We start from the raw sequence: 24,558 nt of genomic DNA on the forward strand, positions 1-24,558 counted from the left end.
ACACTGGATACATGCAATGTATCAGGAAAGAAGTTGACATGGATGGACGTTTCTGAAGTGATGTTAAAATAAAACATTTGATTATTTTTTCCATACTTTGATGAATGCAGATGATCACACCCACTGTCTCCTTCCATTCTCGTATTGCTATAAAGAAATGCCTGAGACTGGGAAATTTATAAAGAAAAAGGTTTTATTGGCTCACAGTTCCACAGGCTGTACAGGAAGCATAGCGGCTTCTGCTTCTAGGGAGGCCTCAGGAAACTCACGATCATGGCAGAAGAGGTGAAGGGGAGGCCAGCACTTCTCACATGGCTGGAGCAGGAGGAAGACAGAGCACGGGGAGAGGGTCCACACGTTTGTAACCAACAGCTCTCACGAGAACTCACAACGGGGACACCAGCACCAAGGCGGGTGGTGTGACACCATGAGAAGCCACCCCATGACCCAGTCACCTGCCACCAGGCCCGCCTCGAGCACTGGGGATTGCATTTCAACATGAGATTTGGGTGGGGACACAGAGCCCGACCATATCACCCTCGCCTGTCTTGACACGCCAGGGTTTCCTCCCCAGCCCCACCTGAAGGCAAAGTTCTAGAACCACCCTGAGACAATGAGCCAGTGGCTTCAAACCGAGCATGAAACTAAAGTCCTCAGCCACCCATAACAAAGGAAACACATAAAGTGCCTAAGTGGGCCTAATGGGATCTTAGTAATCAAATATGTCATCGTGTGTATATTTTCCGTATTATGGTGGGAACACTGTGTAGCCAGGCTGGCTTCCCTCCTGTTCCTGTTAGAATTTTGTTCTTAGAATAAATTTACATCCGTCCCCTGGTGCCAGGGTTCAGGTTGTGTTGCACTTTTCATTATAAACCATGTTTACCAAAGGTTTACAACTTGGCTGTAAAAACCAGTTGGCACCAAAACTGGAAACTTGGCATGAACAAATTGGCATAAACATTGCCCGGAAGCAGTTTTTCTATCTAAATCTGAGAAAAACAGACTAGGTCATTTTCAAGTTATTTGTGTTATTCATGCATAAATAAAATGAAGCCTGACAGCTTCAAACAGTTGTTTGCTTTTGCACTCTTCAAAAATAGATTGGATCCGAGAAAAGTAACATTTGGTAAACAAATACTCCGTGACTTGACGGACTGCAAAAAAATGAAAGCGGGGGGAAGTGGAGTGCAGTACATTAAACAGAAAGGGAAGATGGAAGCGTTTCCAATGTTACTTTGTGTCAGAAAGCAGGAGGCAGGAAACGTGTTATTAGGTGATTCTGTGGTTTCTACAGGCAAATTTAGAGATTCTCCTGGACTCTAAATTAACAGTGTAAACAAGAAGAAAACAAGCTTTCAAATAAAGTAAATTTTTTTTTTTGAAATCTGAAGCACACTTCATCTAAACACACAGGTAACTAAATACACGATGTTCAGGCAAAACAGAACCAAGTGATTTCTAAATATATTTTCTAACAGCACTAGGCTTGGCCTGTAAAAGAAAAAAAAAAGTTAAAAAATTGGGAGAAGAAAAAACAATAAAATGTAAATGATACATTAAAACATGTTAGTGAAAAAAAATAGTATCAATGTCTGAAACCCCTTTCTCCTCATCTATGCATCGAATTAAGTTTAGAAAAAGGCAATCTGTGGGTCTGAATTCCAGCAGCCAGTAGCAGCTCTCTAAAGAGGGACAGTGATGGTGCCGACCGCTCCCCAAAGAATGCCTTTTTGGCAAATTTAAAAGTCAGCCTTGACGTCAAGTGACTCCTGAGAAGGTTCCGCATTGAGTTCTGTGAAGCGTGGGCAGATTGGACTTTCACTCTCGCAACTCTGTCGGGGGATGACTACAGAGACAGTTTAGGGCAAAATAAAACCAAGCCAATTCAAACAGAAAGTAAAAATAAGTCAGAGAGGAAAGAATGTGGAGGATGCGCCAGGCCCGCTGGGCTGCGTTCCGTAGCAGGCGCCCTTCGGGGAGGGAGTCTCATAGGCTTGCTTTTTATTGACGTTCCTTCCCAACGGCTTGTTAGCAGCAGTTAGATCCATATGGTTGTTCTTGGCAAAATTTATCTTGTCCTCTATTCGTAAAGTGTTGTTTCACCAAACTATAGGCAGAGTAATAGAATCCCCTCATTGGAGAGTGGAAGAATTTTCCACCTGCGGATTTCGCCTGAATGACAGACACCCTTTGGTCATTACCTGGCTCGTAGGATCGGCATGGTTCAATCCATGTGGAATTTCAAGCGAACAATTATTTTAGGACACATCTTAAAGCTATTAACTCCCCAGAACCACTCCCAGATTCACGGTGTTGATTCTAGGGTGTAGGTCCCCAGTGTTTCCTCCTTCAGAGAAAGCTACGAAATCACGTGTTTATCCTAATATCAAGACTGTTCCAGAGGGGTGCAGTGCTTCATGCCTGTAATCCCAACACTCTGGGAGGCTGAGGTGGGCGGATCATCTGAGGTCAGGATTTTAAGACCAGCCTGGCCAGCATGGCAAAAACCCATCTCTGCTAAAAATACAAAAATTAGCCAGGCATGGTGGTGCATGCCTGTAATCCCAGCTACTCAGGAGGCTGAAAGAGGAGAATCACGGGAATCTGGGAGGCGAAGGTTGAAGTGTGCACACCTGTAATCCGAGCTACTCAGGAGGCTGAGACAGGAGAATTGCTGGAACCCGGGAGTCGAAGGTTGAAGTGAGTGGAGAGTGCGACAGCCTGGACGACAGATCAAGACTCCATTTAAAAAAAAAAAAAAAAAGATTGTTCCTATAGCATGCCATGCCATCGAGGATGCCAACTTGCCACATACTTCCTGGATACATGTTTCCACCATAGAGGGTTCACTTCCACATGGAGAACTATGAATAAACACATGCAATGACTCCATTGAGATTATTCTTTAAAGATGAAGAAATTAAAGACCTAGAGCGTGTTATCTGGGCTCCACAGACCAGAGACCAAACAACCCAGCAATGAACAGGCTTCAGAGAAACCAGATCGGAAGCCCCTCGGCACTTCTGCAGAGTGTACAGTTACTCTGGCTATATTCCCTCCAGGTGCACGGTTCGCTAATTTCACGAGTTCCATAGATTCCTCGAGGGACTGGTATACATCACAGTTTTGTATTCTCAGTTCCCAGCACGGTGCCTGACACTCTCCAGGGCTTCAGCAAAGCACTGATGCTGTGATATGGGTAAGCGTTTCTATCTATAAATAGAGAGAGAGGTGTTCTGGTTTTTCTGGTTTTGCTTTCTTTTAACAGACTGGGGAAAAATGTTTGGAGGCTAAAAGGAAATTTGTACCCATCAGCATAAACGAGTGAGTTATCTGGAAATGTCACATTGTAGATGCAAAATGCCGTATCTACAGGGAGCAGGTGGCTGGTGAAGAGGGACTGTTCGGACACTATGATCAGAGAGAACTGATACTTCTAGAACAGCCTGCCCTTCAGCTCAATATTCCACCACCAATAGACCTTGGGTTTTGGGGAGCAGGGGGTGGTTAATGGAGCAATCACATGGTTAGTGATGGGAACTCCAGGGAAAGTAAGTGTGGGAAAGAAGCGTCGCCTGTAAAAAACCTTCCATCTTTTAGTACTCGGCTTACAACTAGGGGGAAAGTTTTACATTTTAAATCCATCCCAAAGATAGTAAAGTTCATCAAAATCTACAAGGTGAATGGGATCTGTGACCCCTTCCATTCCGACAGGTCAGATAGGACTGGCGCAGCTTCGTTCTCTGCTCCTCAGAGCTGCTAGGTGCCTGGTCCTTGGTCCATTTCTGCTGCATAAATGCGCGTACTTTGTATCAGAACCCAGAGTGCAGGAAGCAGTCGGTTTGACAGAGAGTCAGGCTGACCCTGTATCCATGTTAGACTCTGCAGTTCCTTTCTTAAGGTTTCTTCACTGTTACTCAGCACATGTTGGGAAATGAAAGAGAAAGCTAAGCGCATTCTTGGAACTGGCATGAAAATGAAGCAGAGAAGTGGCACAGCAGAAGAGCTTACGTTTCAGAATCAAGGACCTGGATTCATTTTCTTCCTCCGTACTTGCAGGATTTGTGCAAGATTTTGACCAATTCCTTAACCCACCTGAGCCCGAAGAATCTTGACCATAAAATGAGGCCACTTCTGGACAATGTATGCATTGCCCGGGGTGAGGGGCTGGGGGGCGGGGGGCGGCGGGTTGGGGGGGGGGAGCAGAAAAAACTGCCTGGGATGTCCTCTTTCTCCTCTGGTGCATATATGCCCCATCAGCGAACCTGGTGGCCTGGACCTCCAAATGGATCCTGGCTCTGAGCTGTGTGATTTCTTTTTCTTCCAAACCACAGCCATCTCCATTCTGGGCTGCATCCATGCGCTCCTAAAGCTCTCCTGCTTCCCCCCGGACTCCCCAGCCACCCCCTCCCACAGCACCCGTGGGACCCAACAGCATGAACCTCATCACCTTATCCCTCCTTAAGGCCCTGCTTGGCTTCCTAGTGCTCTTCAAACAAAAAAACCCACAAACACCCTGCGGGGTTCTGGCCTCCCTCACCCCTCCCCTCTGCCCATGCTCCGCCCATCCTGACCTTCACCCCTTCACCCTCCGGGAAATACACCAGGCGTCCTCTGGCCCCCTCTGGCCCCAGCTTTCCCAGCTCCCAGCCCTTGCCGCGGACCTCCCATTCCTGGCGCTCCCAATGTTTACTTCTTATGCAGAATCTCTCCTCTTTGGAGAGGTGAGATTGAGTTTTGATCTTTCAAACCGAAGGAGCGTCTACATCTCCCTCCCCACCACACGCTTTATCCGTTTCCTTTGCATCACTCACCTGAATGCTGCATTTGTCGGTGCCCCCAGAGTGAGGGTGCAGGGCTCCTACCTGAGCCCAGAAGGTGCTCTTCCCGGAAAGTCTGGGAGAGCAGAGGCTCCCCGGGGCCTGTGGCGACCTGCACCTCGTCCCTGTGCCACACCGGGTGCCATGAAGCTACTGGACGACTGAGCTCATTATTATGAAATAATCACACTTTTCTACCATAAACATATAGTAATATTCCAGTTTAGACAGAATGAAGAGCATTCAGAGAAACTGAACGATGAGATCCCGAGATCAACCTTGACTCCCGCCTACGGTTTGGGGGTCGGAGGACGAGATGTCCACACAAACCAGTGACAGTGAATCGTCAACACTTTGGCAGGTGCTCCGGCTGGACCTCATTTTCACAGCTTTGTAAATGACCTAATTCCTTTTGCATAAGAGCATTAATGATGTGATGAGGTCACTTACATTTCAGTTATACTTTATTGCATTTTAGAGGGAAATTATCTATTACGGTTGAATTTCAAAGTTAGGTATTGCCAAAAGTCATGGAATTTGTGCCCCCACAGCAAGAAAGACACACAGTGGAGCCAACGCTTTACTGCCTGTCTGAGGGGTGACTTGGTCTGTTACCTGCTTTTGGTGGTATCCCCATGTTTACGGCCAGTCTGCCTCACTTTCCCTTATTGCGCGTGGGGCCCGTGGACAGAGGGTGGAGACACAGATGTGGAAGTGGTGGAATTTCAGCCTCGAGACACCCTGCAGCAATGCCAGCCAGGGAGAGAGAGTCCAGCCGGGGCTGCAGGGATGACTCTCAGGACGTGACCCCGTTTTCCATATCACAAAATATAGGAGGAGAAAACTGTGCCTTGGGTGGCACCAATTTCCACAGGGCCCAACCTGTTAAACACAGAATGCTTAGGTCTTATTTCTTGGAAAAGTTTTGCACTTTTATTGAGTATCTGCTGTGTCCCATGCACTGGCTGCCTGACCAGGAGCTTCATATATGTCCATGGTAACCTTCCCAGTAGTCTACAAGGTACTGTGCTCCCTGAGTGGGTTGGAGAACTCCAGCTCGGATCATGAGGCAGCCCACCCAAGAACAGCTGGTTGCTGGTGATGTCAAGACTCAAACCTGCACCTGTAGTTACTTGTGAAAAAGATGATGAACATGTATGCACTCTGGCTATAAACATACAAGGCATGGACTGAAGAAGCACCATGGAGATAGAAAGTGGGACTCAACGCCAGAGGTGGGGACTTGGCTCCGGACCAGTTTGAAGGCTTGCTGAAACAAGGAGAGGGAGAAGCAGCTCTCCGTAAGACACGCCTACCGGGGCCACGTCAGTTTACCATTGCTATGGCAATGCCTGGAAGTGCATCACCTTTTTCCATGGCAGTGACCTGATGACTCAAATGTTATTGTTCCTTTTCTAGAAATTTCTGCATAGTTGCCTTTTAATCCCAGCTACTTCAGAGGCTGAGGCAGCATAATTGCTTGAACCCAGGAGATTGCAATGAGCCAAGATCACGTCACTGCACTCCAACCTGAGCAACAGAGGAAGACTCCATCTCAAATAAAAAAAAAAAAAAAGAAAAGAAAAGGAAAAGAAAGAAAGAAAGTATTAATCCACTAATGAGAACAGAGCCACCTTGACCCAATCACCTCTTAAAGGCTCCGCTTCTAAATACTGCGCCACTGGGGATTGAATGCCAACGTGAGTTTTGGAGGGACAAATACTCAAGCCACAGCACCTTCCGCTGCTTCTCTCAGGGGGCCATTCCTTGGCAGGTATACCAGGCTCATAACTCATGCCTCAGTTTCCTCAGGCTGTTTCTTCTAAGCTCTGATGCTGCCCACTTCCTGCTCAGCCTCCAGGCCTCTTACCAAATGTCACAGATGCAAGGACGTCTCTCCCGGGTCCTCCCTTGGAATGGAGACATTAGCCTCCCTTTAGCCTCCAAGCATTTTGCTGCCCTTGGATTCCAGCCCTCATGTGACTCTCACCGTTCTGTGACCACCCTGGTTGTGCAGGCCTTCCTAGCACATGGTGTCAGGAAAAGCGAGCCCGATGCCAAGCCTGCCACTCACAGATGCCACCCCCAAGCTCCCAAAGGCTCTTCCCGTCCCTAGTATTCCAAGACTTCGTTTCAGTCACGGAACTTTCCTTCTGCACTGTGGATACAGGTCATGTTTATACGTTTCCTTCCGCAGGCCTGTAAATCTCCTGTGCACAGAAACAGGCCTCATTTTGTTACTTACAGCACCTGGGTTGATATTTAGTGCATGACTGTGTTCAATAAAAGTTAGTTTGGGAAAATATGAAATGAAGTAGGAGAAGAGCTCATTCTCCCCAGGACTAAGCGGATAGGTCTTTCCTGCCCCAAGAGAGGAATATATTTGCAAAACTATTTCCACATGAATTAATCATTAATGATTCATAGTTTATGTAGTTTTTTCTAGATAGATGAAATCAGATCAAAGTCTCATTTGTCTTAATCTAGCGGGGCAAATACATGCACAGGTTAATTTTTAAAATGTGCCTTCTAAATGTGGCACATACACACCATGGAATACTATGCAGCCACAAAAAAAAGGATGAGTTCATATCCTTTGCTGGGACATGGATGAAACTGGAAACTATCATTCTCAGCAAACTGACAAGAACAGAAAACCGAACACTGTATATTCTTACTCATAAGTGAGTGTTGAACAATGAGAACACAGGGACACAGGGAGGGGAACATCATGCACCAGGACCTGGAGTGGAGGGCCAAGGGAGGAAGAGCAGGGGGTGTGGGGATTGAAGAGGGACAGCATTAGGAGAAATACCTAATGTCGATGACTGGGCGACGGATGCAGCAAACCACCCTCATGGCATGTGTGTACCTGTGCAGCCAACCGGCACGATCTGCACGTGCACCCCAGAACTTAAAGTATAATAAATAAGTTTGTTTAAATGTGCCTTCTACTTTTTCTCACCCCTCCCTCTTTCCTTCTCCTGGTCCCAGCTCATTCCACCCAATAAGTTGACTTTCTACCAAACAATCTGTCACTTGAAAAGCGGCAGGATTTCTATATTTACTTGGGAATCTACGAACTATAAAAAGCCCTTTATTTTGACTGCGAGCAAGGCATTTGCTGTTTCTTTAATGCATGACTGCCATTTTCTGCAGGTATTCTTTTCTCTGTTTAGAGTAACTGCCTCCAGAACTCCAGTGTCTTCTCTGTGTGTCACCCAGAGCACCACATACGGTGACTGTGAAGTCCGGAGATGGGTAAATTGCATTCATCAGTTTTAAATGTCACTGTGATGTATCTTTTCAATATGTGTAATAATGTAGAAACTACATGTGGAATCTAGTTATGGTCAAGTTGACAGTCTATCATGGGGACAATTTAGGTGTTAAAAGCTATAAATATATATTTGGTGATCCTTTTTTTGCTGTTGTGTATTTTGGTAATTTCTCTTAGAATTTTCTTTGTAACAGCTCTAGTCTCTGATTATTATACAAGTGTTATATATTTATTTATATGTTTTTATTTTTTCCATTATAAACTCAGTTAAAACACAAAGGAATCAGGGCAAAACTTTTTCTGTTGAATTGCAAATAAGTAGATTATGTAAACCCGGACAAAAACGCATCTTATTCTTCCTGCATTGTAGCTTCCTGTCTCTGGGTCCCCGGCTCCCGTGCAGCCACGTGCCCTTCCATCCCATGCCTCCTGGTGAATCTGAGCCTCTCCAGTTCTCAGTCAGCCTGGCCCTCGAACTCTGGGACTCTTCGAGCCTGGGGTTCACCTGGATTCCACATTCTAGGAGCTGAAGTTTCTTCGCATTTCACTAGCTAAACCCCACGGCACTCTGCCCTCTTCTCATTCCTGTTTTCCGTGACCCCTGATTATGCTGGGCCTCTCAGAGGCTTCAGCTGGACTTTTCTATTAGACTGTGAGGCTGGGGCCATCTGCACCTACAATACAGGAAAGCTCTTGAGGTGATTACAGTAGTGAAAATCTTTGTCCCAGCATATAGGCTGGAGGATAATTCGACATGAGGGTGAGATTTGACGTTAAATAAAACACATAGCATACCTTTATTTGGTATTTAAATCATACCTTAGAGAAAATACTGTATGTGCTGGGCACAGTGGCTCATGCCTGTAATCCCAGCACCTTGGGAGGCCAAGGCAAGTGGATCACTTGAGGTCAGGAGTTTGAGACCAGCCTGGCCAACAAGGTGAAACCCTGTTTGTGCTAAAAATATAATACAATACGATACTTGTAATCTCAGCTACTCAGGAGGCTGAGGTGGGAGGATTGCTTAAACCTGCGAACCAAGATCTTGCCACTGCATTCCAGCCTGGGCAAGAGAGCAAGACTCTGAGAAAGGAAAGAAAGAAGAAAGAAAGAAAAAGAAAGAAAGAAAGAAAGAAAGAAAGAAAGAAAGAAAGAAAGAAAGAAAGAAGGAAGGAAGGAAGGAAAGAAGGAAGCTAAGGAGGGAGGGAGGGAAGAAAGAAGATGCCGTATGTTCACAATATTTTTGTCTGACTTTGAATGTGTAGCATTATAATTCTATCATAAACAGTTACCCAAGAATCTACGTAAAACTTAGGCAGCAATTTCCCCATAGAACATAAACTTATTTGCAAACTAACCTTTATCATCCATCAGTTTGTACACCGGAAACTGATTCTACCCAACTTTGACTCTGACCCGCAGGTCAACAGTGACATCATCTCCTGAAGGCAAGTCCACATGGGGCCCCAGGAGCTGAGCCACTGCTTTTCCAGGTGACACATTTCCTCACGGGCTTCCATCAATTCTTTCTGTGGTCACCACACTCTACGTTAATTACCATATCCTTTGCCAAGCCTGTGTTGGGTTCTATTAGTGGCTCAGCCCAAACTCTGGACTAAATTGAGTCATCTTGCTCTACGCTGACCTGGACAGTCAAGACCAACTTCGTGGAGTTTGTATTTGGCAATTCCATGATATTAGAGAGAGAAGCTTTGGCCAGGGAAGAACAAGCCATTTGGGCAGTGGGCTTTCCTTTCCTTCCTTGAGGAATTCTTATCAACGTGAGGTCATTAATACCTGCAAGACCAAGAATAGAATAGGGGTCTAGGAGGAGGTGCCCAGCAGGCAGGAAAAAGGGTTGGAAATGTTGACACGAACCCCATATAGCTCATCAAGGAAGCACCGTTGGGTCTGAGACCAAAGCTCTCAGCAGAAATGAAAAGAAACTGGCTGGGCATAATGGCTCATGCCTATAATCCCAGCACTTGGGGAGGCTGAGGTGGGCAGGTTGCCTGAAGTGAGGAGTTTGAGGCAAGCTTGGTCAACATGGTGAAACCCCATCTACACTAAAAATAAAACAAAATTAGCCGGGCATAGTGGTGCACCCCTATAGGTCCAACTACTCAGGAGGCTGAGGCAGGAGAATCGTTCGAACCCGGGAGGCAAAGGTTGCAGTGACCAGAGATTGTGCCACTGCACTCCAGCCTGGGTGACAGAGCAAGTCATGTCTCAATAAAATAAACAAACAAACAAATAAATAAATAAAAGGGAATCATTTCTGAAGTGATCTCTCCATGTATCCCTCAAGAACCCACAGCAACTGGACAAGTTGGGGATTCTTCATCCAAGGCCGCTCTCTCAGCTTCTTGCTCTCTGCTTTAGATAAGACTAAAACATCCCAACGTGGCAGCACTCCTTGGAAAATTCTTGATAAATACATAGGAATGTGCAGGGCCGGGCAGCCAGGGTCTGGGCATCCCAAGTCCACGCCATGAAATAGTTCAGAATCCCCATTCCAAGACTGTCCCACAAACACACAGCAGAACGAAGATGAACACTGAGTTTCCATAACTGTTACAGGCAACAGCCAGCCGAGGGATGTGGCTGCTTCCCTCTTCCCTGCAGTACAAGGGGCAGCATCCCTCAGCCTTAGACATCAGCCTGTTATCCCCGGCAGCCCACCTCGGAAGGTGCACGTCCAGACCCACAGGTCAGCCAGCGACCACCCACCCTGGACAGACAAACGTCCTAAAATGGGTGGGGATTGGTAAGAAAGCTGGAAATCATCTCTTCCTGAGATCCGGGAACTCTGCAGGGGCCGTCCTTTCTACCAGGCAGAGAAAGCATGCCTGCAGATGAAGCCAGCATTATGTGAAGCAGAATTGCAGAGACACACTGAGAAAGTGTTCCAGTAATATTATCGAGCTCCTGGGTCTAGCAGTACCTGAGGACAGCCCATTCCTGGGGCTTCTACCTTACCTGAGCCCCTTTGGTTTATTCTAACATGATGACCAGAAATGGCCACTCACGCCTGTAAGCCCAGCACTTTGGGAGGCCCAGGTGGGCAGATCACTTGAGGTCAGGAGTTCGAGACCAACCTGGCCAACATGGCAGAACCCTGTCTCTATTAAAAACAAAATACAAAAAAAATAAAATAAAATTAGCTGGGCATGGTTGTGCGTGCCTGTAGTCCCAGCTATTCAGAAAGCTGAGGAGGCGAAGGTTTTAGGCCACTGCACTCCAGCCTGAGTGACAGACTCCATCTCAGAAAAAAAAAAAAAAAAAAAAAACCCTGCATTTTTGCTGCTTATCACTCTAAGATTCCTGACTACTGCTCCGCAATTTTTTGAAACAGCATGTTCTGTAGAAACCACATAAAAACAAAAACTGCAGGCTATATTCACACAGGGTCAATATCAGTCATGCAAACTGCCTCGTGACCATTTATCACTTCTAAACTTCATAACCCAGAAAATTAATACTCTACTTTTGAAATAACTTTTAGTTCTTGTAAGGGTCTTCTAATTAAATCCTTATGCAATTTAATTGAAATACCAGAAACACATTGATTTATCAAGTAGCCAATGTGCATTTTTATAGCACATTAATGTTTTTAATCACACTGATACAGTGGGTAGTTTTCTCTTTAAGCAAAAATGGCAGGAGAGATGTCTACACTCGCAGGAGGAAATTGCCGTATTTGCCATCAGTTCCCGGCAGCGTCAATCCTCACAGACCCCGTGATTTAGAGAATATTAATTGGGTGCCTGGTTCAAGGGCGGTTTCATCCACAGGCAGAGGGGGGAAGGTTACTCAGAAAAAGGAACATTTCTTTTTTTTTTTTTTCTTTTTAGATGAAGTTTTGCTCTTGTCACCCAGGCTGGAGTACAACTGTGTGATCTTGGCTCACTGTAACCTCTGCCTCCCGGGTTCAAGTGATTCTCCTGCCTTGGCCTCCTGAGTAGCTGGGATTACAGGCATCTGCCACAATGCCTGGCTAATGTTTGTGTTTTTAGTACAAACGGGGTTTCACAATGTTGGTCAGGCTGGTCTTGAACTCCTGACCTCAGGTGATCCATCCACCTCGGCCCTCCTAAGTGCCGAGATTAAGGTCATGAGCCACCACGCTCAGCCAGAAAGGAACATTTCCAGCCTATCCTGAGTGTATTCTTTTCTAGAACAACACCAGAAGGTCATAGCAACCTGGAGGCTGCTGGGGAACACCCTTTCTGCAGGGAGGGGTTAATGGACAAGGGTGAAACGTGTCTCGTAACGCAGCCAAAGCAATGGGGATGGGCAGACACACAGCACAGAGCCTATGTCAGGTGAGTGGCGAAAAGGAAGAATCAATCTAGGTGAGAGGGAAAGAAAGAGGGAGTAAATATATGGTACTGCTGTGTAAAAATAAAAATTAAAAGAAGCTAGAAGCAGTGACTCGCGCCTGTAATTCCAGCCCTTTGAAAGGCCAAGCCGGGTGGATCACTTGAGGTCAGGAGTTTGAGACCAGACTGGCCGCCAGGGTGAAACCTTGTTTCTACTAAAAACACAAAACTTAGCTGGGCATGGTGGTGGGTGCCTGTAGTTCCAGGTACTCAGGAGGCTGAGCCAGGAGAATCGCTTGAACCCAGGAGGCGAAGGTTGCGGTGAGCTGAGATTGCGCCGCTGCACTCCAGCTTGGGTGACAAAGAGAGACTCCATCTCAAAAAAAAAAAAAAAAAAACAGAAAACAAAACATAAATAAATTAAAAATGATTAAAAGTAGATTTCCTCTATGAACCTACTTGAATCATTTTGTCCATCAAGGCGCAATTCAATTACCCCAACAAACAATTCAGCACATGTTACTACAGCTGTAACCCGAATGTCAAAGGGGAAAGTTGGATTGAGGGAGAAACATTTCTGTGTAAAATAGTTGATGTGTACAATGGACTTTCCAACACTGAGAAAGAAGAGGAGAGGAAGAGAACTCACTATGACCACATTTTGTTTTACCTATAATCTCAAATAACATTTGAAAAACAATTTTAGTAATTTTTCTTTTAAGATAAAGTAAAACACTGCTAAATGCAATCCTGTGTCGGTGGGTGTACACTTTACTCTATAAACAGACTTCATTGTTTTATATTCTGCACTCTGAAATTCCTGCACTTGGTAATGAGAAGCCATCAGTGAAATTTGCTTGCAGCTAAATTGAAGCCCTTAATCAGCTTCTGACTATGCCAGTTAGTCTATTATAAGACGGTATTTCTTTTTAATATAATATTATATATATATGCTCTTGCAGATGTAGGTCTTAAAAGTTTGAGAAGTGTGTGATTTATGCATAGTCTCTCAAAACATAAACTTTAATAGCGCTTACTTCTGATTCACAAATGTTTTGTTTTTTCCTAACACTTTAACAGTAGAACAGAGACACAGATCATTCCCAGGCATTTTTATTTTCATTTACATATACAGTTGTAGGTAACCCCATTTATTTAGAAAGTGGCTGTGTTGTATTTATACAGAGCAAATTGGGAAGCAGGATTACTATGAATGCAAATCGCATGTGCTTTATGTAGCTCCACTCTGGCATCCTAATAATAGCTGAGTTTCTGAAGCTTAGGTATATTCTTGGAGTGACCCAATTCACTCAATCACTTCCCAGATACAATGAGAGGCTACCTAAGGGTCCAGGACCCTGGTGGATTGGAAGCTTTTGTCCGTGTTTCAGAATGTCTTTGTTCCAATAACAATAGGTGACATCCTGTATAATACAGGACCATTTGCACAACTGCCTGACAAAACTTCCTGTTTAGAATGAGGCAGAGGGATTTCTGAAAAGCCTGGATAGGTTAGTGAGAAAGGAAGCCAGACAATGCTGGGATTTCCAGGATTTTCTCTCCTTGAAGATGTGGCCAAATGTGCAGAGGTCCAGAGAAATAGCGTTCTTTCAAAGGGGCAAACCACACCCACTGTTAGGACTGAGTTTACACCTCTGTGAACTAACCATAGCTACTCAGAAGATAGAAATGCTTATAACTCATCTGGATCCAGGCACTTTTTATAGCTCACTGAGCATCCTGCTTATCTTCAAATTTGAAGGTAGGCATTGAGTTGGTCCTTTTCCAAAGACCATCATGTATGAAAATAAAACAAGTTTTCCTCAAATTCTTGAAAATGTGTTATTGCAGTTTAATTTAATTTTGGCATTTAAAACCTGTCAAATAATAATAATAATAATAATAATAAAGCAATAGATCTTCTTAACAAAGTATCACTAAACAACAAAATTGGAGGCATCACAATTCCTGATTTAAAATTCTGTTACAAGTTTGGGAGCTGTGGCAGACACCTGTAATCCCAGCACTGTAGGAGGCCAAGGTAGTGAGATTGCTTGAGTCCAGGAGTTCAAGACCAACCTGGACAACATGGTGAAATGCCACCTCTACAAAAAAAAAAAAAAAAATTAGCTGGATGTGGTATATGCCTGTGGTCCCAGCTACTTGGGAGGCTGAGATGAAAGATTGCTTGAGTGCTTGAACCCAGGAAGTGGAGGCTGCCGATCAGCATTGCACTCCAGCCTGGGCAACAGAGCAAGACCCTGTCTCAAAAAAATAAAATAAAATAATGTTACAAAGCAATAGTAATCAAAGAATATGGCACTGACATAAAAACAGACACATCGCTGACTGGAACAAAGTAGAGAGCCCAGAAATAAATCCAAATATATGTGGTCAACTAATTTTTGACAAAGACACCAAAAAAGCACAGTGGGAAAGGATGGTGTCTTCAATAAATGGTCCTGGAAAAACTGAATCTCTAAATGCAAAACAATGAAATCAGACTCTTATCTCACATTATACAAAAAAAAAAAAACAAATTCGAAATGAGTAAAAGACCAATTATATGACTAGAATCACACAATTTCCAGGAAATAACATAGGGAAAACTTCTTGACATTGGCCCTGGAAATGATTTTTTATATATCACACAAAGCTCAGGCTAAAAAAGCAAAAATAAATAAATGGAACCACATTAAACAGAAAAGCTTCTGCAAACAAAGAAAGGATTCATCAAAATGAAAGGACAGCCTACACACTGAAAAAAATTTGCCAATTATATATTTGATAAAGGATTAATATCCAGAATTTATCAAGAATTCCTGTAATTCAATAGCAGAAAAGCAAATAAGCCAATTTAGAAACAGACAAGGGAGTTGAATCAATGTTTCTTCAACAAAGACTTGAGAATGGCCAACAGGCACGAGAAAGGGTACAGAAGATCACTAGTCATCAAGGAAATGCAAATTAAAATCACTATGAGATGGCTATTATGGAAAAGACAAGACACAACAGATGTTGGCAAGGGCGTGGAGAAGAGAGAACCCTGTTACACTTTTGGTGGGATTGTAGATTGGTACAACCACTGTGGAAAATAGTATGGAGGTGCCTAAAAAACTTAAGAATAGAATTAAAATATGAACAGCAGTCCCTCTTCTGGGAATACACCCAAAGCAGATGGGAACTCATCACTTCATAAAGACATCCACACTCCCCTATCCATTGCAGCACTATTCACAACGGCCAAGATATGAAATCCACCAAAGTGTCTATCAATGGACAAATGGAAGAAGAAAATGTGGTATAAATATATATGTAATGGAGTATTATTCACTCTTAAAAAATAAGGATATCCTGTCATTTGCTACAGCATGAGTGAGCCTGAAGACCATTAGCTAAGTGAAGTCAGCCAAACATGTAAAGAAAAAATGTTGCATAATCTCACTTACATATGGAATATAAGGGAAAAAAAATACATAGAGATAGAGAGCAAAATTGAGATGACCCTGGGCTGGGTGGGGTTGGAAGAGGAAGTGGGAAAATATAGGTTAAAGAATACAAAACAGCAGATATGTAGGATGAACAAGGAGTCCATATATCCAATGTACAGCATGAAGACCAAAGCTAATAAGATTGGATCGTATTAGTTTTTGTTAAATACGTAGATTTTAGCTGCTCTCATCACACAGAAAAAGTAACTACGTGAGATAACAGATGTGCTAATCTGCTTCACTATGGTAACCATTTTACTACCTATATCTATCCGTAATATCATGAGGGAAACCTCAGATATACGCAATAAAATTTACTTTTGAAAAAAGTCCTTTACCCACTAAAAAGAAACAACAAAAAAGTATCACGAGAGAGTAATGTGTATTTCTGGGATTTGCTCAAGGGACCTATAGAGAGATCTGGCAGACACACGAATCCCTCAGCCTTCCAAATGCCTAGCAAGCACTTACCTGACGGAGAGGCTCTGCAGGGGGAGCCTCGGGTCTAAGCGTGGGGTGCACGTGGGCTCACGTCGCAGCTCTTCCCTTGCTGTGCAGCCGTGAGATCTTGAACAAGTGGCTTCTCTTCACCAGGCCTCTGCTTTCTCACTGGTAGGACAGAGATAACAGACAAAAAGACCCCAGATAATATTTTCCAGAGGGGAAAAAAAGACAGAAGGGGTAGCAGCAGCTGAGAGCACCTAGAGAAAAACAGCACTTCCCAGCTGTGGTTCCCTCCAGTGAAGACCCTGAACTCAGAACAAGCACTGTGAAGTCCCAGGCGAGGGAGGCCAGTTCAGGAGGGCCTTCTGCCCGCCCTGTCAGACCCACTCACAGTCTCTGCAGCACATGTGCCCACCGAGCAATTACTGTCCGAAACTCCTGCTCCAGATCCTCACCTTCAGCTCACAAATCAGAAGGATGAACACCCACAGCCAACACAGAAAAGATCACAGAGATCCCTACCCAGGTCTGTCCTCTTGCTCAAAGAAAGGTCAAGCATTCAGGACAAGTGATGACCTGCTGTAGCTTATCTCCTTCAATCCCAAATAGTTCTCATAGTTGGCTGAGAGAGGAGAGATCGACTGCCCATAATACCATCTACGAAACCTGCTCCCTCCTCTCCCTTCCAATGTTTCTCCTTGACAACCCCACACCAAGAATAAACAGCCGGGAAGGCAATGGTGAGCTACAGCGTTTTGCACAACAAAGCAGGTCAAGTAGGGAACAGCTACTCCCCAACAAAACACCGAGGATCTGATTCAAGAGTTCATTGTGAATATCGGCACATAAGTTGAGCTGGCATGCACTGAACATAACCATGCCCGATTTCAAGACTGAGACAGGAGAAAAAAATTACTTGGATGGATACAGTGGTCATTTTCACAACCTCTTGAGCCAGTCGATATTCACTTCAATTGCCTGAGGTTTGCAGTAACTTGCTTTGGGTTCTGAAAGACACAGTGGGTCACTGTCACCTTTGGGCATCTCTCCCCCTGCAGATAAACCAGCGGCATGTGGAAGGCATGCGATAGAACTCCATTCACAAGGGAGGAATTATCTTTTACAGGCAATCTGTGAGCACCACTGAAAAATGCTCTTCTGTGATCAAATTATGAATGCTTTCACATCAAACAAAAATGTCTTTTCTAAACCCTGGGTGAATATTGGATGTCATTTTTTTTTTTTCTGGTTGGCATTTTGATATAACTATGCAATAATCTCCAAATAATTCCATGTTTACATACACCAGGTGACATGATGCGTATGTGAAATTACAGCAGTTAGTGGAGAATATTAGAGGCATCTAATGCATAATGAAAACTGAATATTGAAGAATAATTTTTCTCCTGCAGTTTTATAAGTAGTTGACAAAATGCTGACAGGAGAAATTCTTCCAGTAATGGAAATATTCTCAGATTTAATTCTCTCATAACAATTCTCCTATTATGCATAAAGTCGAAGACAGAAGACATCATTGGGGTGTTAAGTCAGGGAAACCATAACTGCAAAACTATCACAATTAATGCTGTCGAAAATAATTCTGTGGATTAAAAAATTTGTACTTTCATATGAAGATACATTGAATTATGATTTTAGGTCAAGTTGATATTTCAGAGAAAGACTGATTACCACTTTGAACAAAAAGGATATGGCATGTGGTATAGTTTATGTCTACCCTTTGTCTAAGGAGACAAAATAGATTTGAGCAATTATTTAATTGAATCTACTTAACCTCATTGATTATTTACACCTAAAATAACGGCTTACTAAATATTAGGGTTTCTGTCTTAAAATTATCTAGATCATTGCCTCAGATCTCCAAAATGCTTTGCTATTAATACATGCCTAAATAAATATACCTAATTAAGCAAAACAAATGCAGATTTGGTTCATTAATCCCTTCATCAACAAGGTCATTTATTAAACACCTATTTTGTGCTAGCCATTAAAGGAAGCTTGTGGTAATGAGCCTTTCTCCTGATAAAAGTTTAAGATTCTGGAAGAAGCACACCATGCTTTCTGCAGCCTGGCCACACCATGTCACTTTTTTCTTTTTTGAGATGGAGCCTGGCTCTGTCACCCAGGGTGGAATGTAACGGTGCGGTCTCAGCTCACTGCAGCCTCCATCTCCCTCCTGAGTAGCTGGGACTACAGGTGTGTGCCACCTTGCCTGGCTAATTTTTGTATTTTTTGTAGAGACAAGGTTTCACCACATTGGCCAGGCTGGTCTTGAACTCCTGTCTTCAAGTGACCTGCCTGCTTCTGCCTCCCAAAGTTCTGGGATTACAGGTGTGAGCCACCACACCTGAGCCCACATCACTCTTTAAGCCTTGTCTCCTCTGCCCACCTCTGCCCACACAGCACACCTTGTCTCATCTTCTACCCTTATTTGGTCCATTACATTTTCAGGTGCAATTTCTGCTTCACCGGCAGCAACACGTGCTAAAACCCTTCTAGGCACAGAGGGAATACCAGCTCCTTCATGAGTTCTTCCCTGATGTGAGTCATCCACGATTGTTTGGAGAAGCTTAAAAGAACAATGTGTGTCCATATATGCTAAAATGGAAATGCCTGAGATACACGACATTTAAAGAAAATTGGCAGAAGCGCGTGCACGTGACTCTCCACCATACCCGCCCAGCCCAATTCTCTGCCTGTTTGGCCCTGGAAGGTGGCAGCTGATTGAGTTTGGCTGAGGGAAGATGGCAGAGATGTCTGGGAGGGAGGAGGGACTTCAGGTTTTCCTCTCCTGTGCCCTCCCTGCTTGGATGCCACCTCGCGGTGATAACGGGATTCCTCCTGGGTTCACTGACCCTGCTGGCCTTTCTCAGGGTGCTGCCTAACGCGGGCTCTTTCACTAACTCACGTCTTTATGTTGCCCTCGGTCCTGGGGTGCTGTGGCTCCCCACTTGCTGTCTCTGGGGTCTCACTATGTCCTTATCACATTGACCAGCAGGAGACACTGGAACTAGGTCTAGTTTATTGAGATTTTTAAAAGTAGTTTGAATGGTAGCTTGTGATTTTTATTTGTTCTTAGAGGTCTTCCAAAAGGCAGAGAAAAAGAATACATTTTTTTTTTTTTATCAGGTACAGTGGCTCATGGCTGTAATCCTAGCATTTTGGGAGGCCAAGGCAGGCACATCATTTGAGTCTAGGAGTTCAAGACGAGCCTGGGCAACACAGTGAAACCCCGTCTCTATAAATCATTTAAAAATGAGCCAGGTGTGGTGGCACTCACCAGTGGTCCCAGCTACTCAGGAGGTGGAGGTGAAAACGTTGCATAAACCCGGGAGTCAAGGCTGCAGTGAGCCGTGATTGTGCCACTGCACTCCAGCCTAGGCAACAGAGTGAGAACCTGTGACGAAAAAAAAAAAAATACCAATTTTGTAACAAAATAAAAACATTTAATCTTTTCATTGTCATATAAGTACAGTGGATTCTGTTAAAAAATCAAGATACATTACGGAATTTTTTATGTCTTATTTTTCCGCATCTTAAAATGTTTCATTATTTTACAGTCTGAGGGATTATATCATCATCACTCATCCCTACTCAGCGATTATTCCCAGTAATGCTAAAAAAAAAGGCTGTACAGAAGGCCCTAGAGGTGAGGCAGCTGTGAAAGAAGTAATAGTTTCCAGTCTTCTTACTCCATCTTCCAAACGAGTGCACAGTCTTCCAAGAAGGTTCGGAAAAAGACTGGCACCAGCATCTTTTTAAAATGTCAGTTCTCATTGATCAGCATTGAGAAATCAGGACTTTTTATTTTCTATTTTTTATTAATGACAAAGCAGAAAACTGACAGAGGAAAACCATCCACACATATTAATCAGAAGACGGATACAAAGAGACAGAGATTAGTTCTCTGGACTCGGGTGAAATAAGAATGGATGTGAAAGTGAAATCGCAGACGGTAACCTTTCAGACCATTACACTCTAGATTAATTTTCCTAAGCCCAAGAATCCTTGAGTGATAGTTAGCAGGGGCTGAGGGAGGAAGGAGGAGGAAATTTTGGGGGTGATGGAAGTGTTCTATGAGTTGATTATTAATGCTTATTATTCTACCTATACCATTGAAAAAAATTATATTCACGAAATGGTTGAACTTTGTTGTATGTGGTTTGTCTCAATAAGACTAAAATCATTGATTATCGATCACTGTATAACAAATGATCGCAGAACATAGTGGCTTAGAACCACACACATTTATGATCTCAGTTTCTTTGGATCTGAGATCCAGCACGGCTCAGCTGGAACCTTCTATAGGCTGCAGCCAGCGGCGACTGGGCTGTGGTCACAACGCAGCTCAGCCAGGAAGGGGTCACTCCCAAGCCACGGGGTTCTTGGCCGGGCGCGGCTGCTCACAGGTGGTTGATTGGAGGCTGCCCTCAGGTCCCTGCCTCTCCTCTCCATGGGGGCTTTCTCCACCATCACAGCTTGCTTCATGAAGCACCAGCCCAGGAATGCCATGATGCCTGCTACCTGGGCCGTCATGTTTTGTAACCTAACAATTGAAACAAGACCCCCTCACCTCTGCTGAGTTCTGCCGGGGAGAACCAAGTCACTAAGTCCCACCCACTCTCCAGAGGCTGGGGCACCCAAGGGTGCTGTGAATACCAGGGGACGGGTGTTATCGGCAGCTGTTTAGAATTCCGCCCGCCACAAATAGGTCCCTAAAGACCACCAGAAACCTTTTCTCTAATTAAAACTTTACATTTCATTATGCCTTTATTCTTATACCTATGAATTACCTATAGAAAAATTTAAAAATAGTAGCAGGGCACGGGGCTCACACCTGTAATCCCAGCACTTTGGGAGGCTGAGGTGGGCAGGTCACTTGAGGTCAGGAGTTGGAGACCAGCCTGACCAACATGGAGAAACCCCACCTCTACTAAAAATACAAAATTAGCTGGTCATCATGCCTGTATTCCCAGCTACTCAAGAGGCTGAGGCAGGAGAACCACTTGAATGTGGGAGGCAGAGGTTGCGGTGAGCCGAGATTGCACCACTGCACTCCAGCCTGGACACCAAGAGCAAAACTCTGTCTCAAAAAAAATAAATAAATACATAATAAAAAAGAAAGAAAAACTTTAAAACATTTAAAAGGTACAAATATGCAGGATCTTTTGGACCCAGATAGCACATAGGAACTATGTTTTCAGTTGAGAGTTAACTCTGAGTTGTCTCCACTAGGAGCACCTCGTTGGAATCACCCTGCATGAATTTCGCTTTTTTTTTTTTTTATTGCATTTTAGGTTTGGGGGTACATGTGAAGAACATGCAAGATGGTTGAATTTTGCTTCTTTCAAGAATCCTCATTGATAAAAGCAACACATAGAATCTGAACACATTGGTATTAAGAAAAAAAAAAAAAAACCTTCATAGTTTAGAAAACACCAAAAAAGAAGCAAGATGTGCAGAAAGGCTGGTGACTCACGATGGCTCCGAAAGACTTCCTGGAGAGGATGAGTGTGGACAGGGCATGGCATTCCTGCCCGCATGCTGTATTTGGTCATAAACAAGCCCAAGGAATTGCTCGGGACAGAGGCAAGTATTTCCCCCGATGTTGCAGCTGCTGTTTTTCATTCACTTATTTCCAAACAAAACTGAGAAAACTGAATACACATTTTGGTGATTGAAAGTTGGGGAGAAATCAGGAGTCTAAACTCTCCCTCTGGAAGTGAAGAGCTTCAGCGATAACACACGGCTGGTTTGTTTTGTCATGTTTACTCCGTCGCTTTCCATAGGAATGTTTTCGTATACAAACACTAAGCCCTGACCTACGAGGGCCTCTTCGGGTACCCTAGACCCCATCCGCTGCACCCGGGGCCGGAGGCTTGCATGCTTTCTCTGTGATTCACTTTTAACAACCTCGTAGCTCAGGACACATAAATTCCTTAGATGATCATTTGTTCATAACAACACAGATTTTAAGAGATAGCGAGAAAGTCTGAACCGAGAAGAATAATTTACCTTTAGCTCGAATGTTCAGAAGTCACTGTGGAACTCCCAATGGATGAAATCTTGTTAGAACTCTGAATTGTAAGGCAAATAATATCAATCTTCAGATATGAGAGATATTCAAACGGATACCACTTTTTGTAAAAGGACCTAAGAGACGCCTCATTGATAGGAAGACTGGCTTGTCTCCAGAGAACCTACGTGGAGATGACGTTTTGAACTGTGATGTGACTTGATTTCTGACTCCCCCATCCTCCCCCTTCCATCCCCACATGGCTAATTAGCTGTGTGATTTGCACGCACTCCCGACTGTTCTGTGTACATCTGTTCCTTCTCTAAATTCCAGTGGTATCTTCTTCGTGGGTTTTTCATAAATACTAAAGCAGAGAAGAAATCACTGTAGTCTGTTGCCTGTTCTCACTTTTCTCCCCCCATTTTTTTCCTAATCTTGCCTAAGAGAATTAGGTTCATTAAAGAAAAGTAATAAGGAAATTACCCTACTGTAGCCATTTTGGCCAAAGCTGTAAGTCTCCGAGGCTATAATGTTCTCAAAACAATTTCTATTTCCAAGGTATGTGGTCAGCTAATCACTTCAATCCCCACAGGGGCCATAACGGAAGACTGCCACTTTGCTAATTTTACAGATAAAGAATCTGAAGAGAAATGAAGACTGGCAATGTAGATACACAGCTGTCACTAGAAAATTGAATCTATCCGTGTCTAAGAGTAACTGTGTATTCAATGCTTGGGCTCAAATAATACAAGAAAGAAAAAGAAAAGAGAAGAGAAGACTACACGGGTCATTGCAAAGATAAGTGAGTGTTATGGCTAATACATTTCTGTCAATAAGACTAAAAAACTGAAAAAAACATGTTCCTTTTTTGTTTTTTTTTTTTTAGTTCCCTGGGGAATGGTTCATTTCAGAGTATCTCTGACCTGAATTGTTGTGATATCATCATACTTTATCTAATGGTATGAGACATGGATGGTAACACATTTGACTTGGGTTTTCCTGGACGCTTCAAAATATCCTCTCCAGACCATCTAATTCAAAGAACTGCTGTCTCCTCTTTCATGAGATTCTTCCCTATCTCCCCAACCCCAGCTTGGCAGAGCCGGCCACTTCTTCCTTTCAAAGCCCTCAGCCTCCTAGGTTTCATTGTATAACTCAGTCAGAAACTCCTTTACTGATTTCTATTTTTCCTCTTTCTGGGCCATCAAGATCCACATACAAATTTAGAATCAGTTTCTGAATCACACTATTTGCTAGTGACGATGCAGGTGGAAAGATGAGGCCGGTATTTCTAGCGTCTTCCTCACGGTGGTCCATCTTTTCTATTCAATTTCCCAAAACGACAACCTGAGCATGGAAATCCCCCGGGGGTAAGGCTTCGCTGGTTCCTCGTTATTTCGGAATTAAAGCCAAAGTCCTTATCAGGCACCTGGCCTGCCTCTCCTGCCCTCTCTGCCACTGGAAACCTTCTGCTCCCAACATCCTCGCCCAGTCAGCCTGCCTGCCCTCCCACGAGCCCATCCTCCAGTGCACTGTTGCTAAGGTGACGTGTTGGTTTAAAAAGCCTTATCCTTTACACAATCCTTTAGGTTTATCCCAAATCCCACTTCAAGGGGTATTTTCAAAGCAAAAGACCACTCTCTCTGTGTTCCCTCTATACCAATAGAGCTGACTTTATTGTTATAAACATATTTCAGCGTTCCTGCTATCAGAACTGTTTCCATCTGTGTCTTCCTCCAAGGCTGATTTCTAGGGCTGCCTAATTTACTCCCATGGTGCTTAAGACAGTCTTTTGGACATGGCAGGAAATTAATAATTCTTGACTGACTGTGCCTAATCTGATGAGTGAATGTTTATTCCTAACCCCAATTTTTTTGGCCTGAGTTTGGGTCCACTGTCATATGTATGCCTTATTTCATCTAACATTCAACGTGCCTTTCCTACTTACTGGTCACCTTGGCTTGGATATCTTACAGAGTTAAAGACCTGGTCCACATCTAACTCTTGACGTCCTCCCCAGATGCTGCCACATCCTCAGTCTTTCCTATCTCAGGAAATAACCCAGCCTGTTACCTCATTACTCAGGTCAGAAAATAAAATCATCTCCTTTTCTTCTCCCTCACTTACCTTCATTAGCGTGTCCTATCCCAACAGTCGTCAGAGG

General features: G+C 43.9%; 1 long non-coding RNA gene across 1 annotated transcript; it reads right to left on the reverse strand.

Moving 5' to 3' along the window:
* Positions 1-203: 203 nt before the first annotated feature.
* On the reverse strand, positions 204-16,975 carry LOC141585465 (uncharacterized). The gene is made up of 3 exons (XR_012519004.1): positions 16,816-16,975; positions 16,388-16,525; positions 204-2,867 (listed from the first exon to the last, which is right to left on the reverse strand). It is a non-coding gene; the product is annotated as an uncharacterized LOC141585465 (long non-coding RNA).
* Positions 16,976-24,558: the final 7,583 nt, after the last annotated feature.

The sequence above is a fragment of the Saimiri boliviensis genome, chromosome 8 (genome assembly GCF_048565385.1).
Source record: "Saimiri boliviensis isolate mSaiBol1 chromosome 8, mSaiBol1.pri, whole genome shotgun sequence".
Lineage (NCBI taxonomy): Eukaryota > Metazoa > Chordata > Mammalia > Primates > Cebidae > Saimiri > Saimiri boliviensis.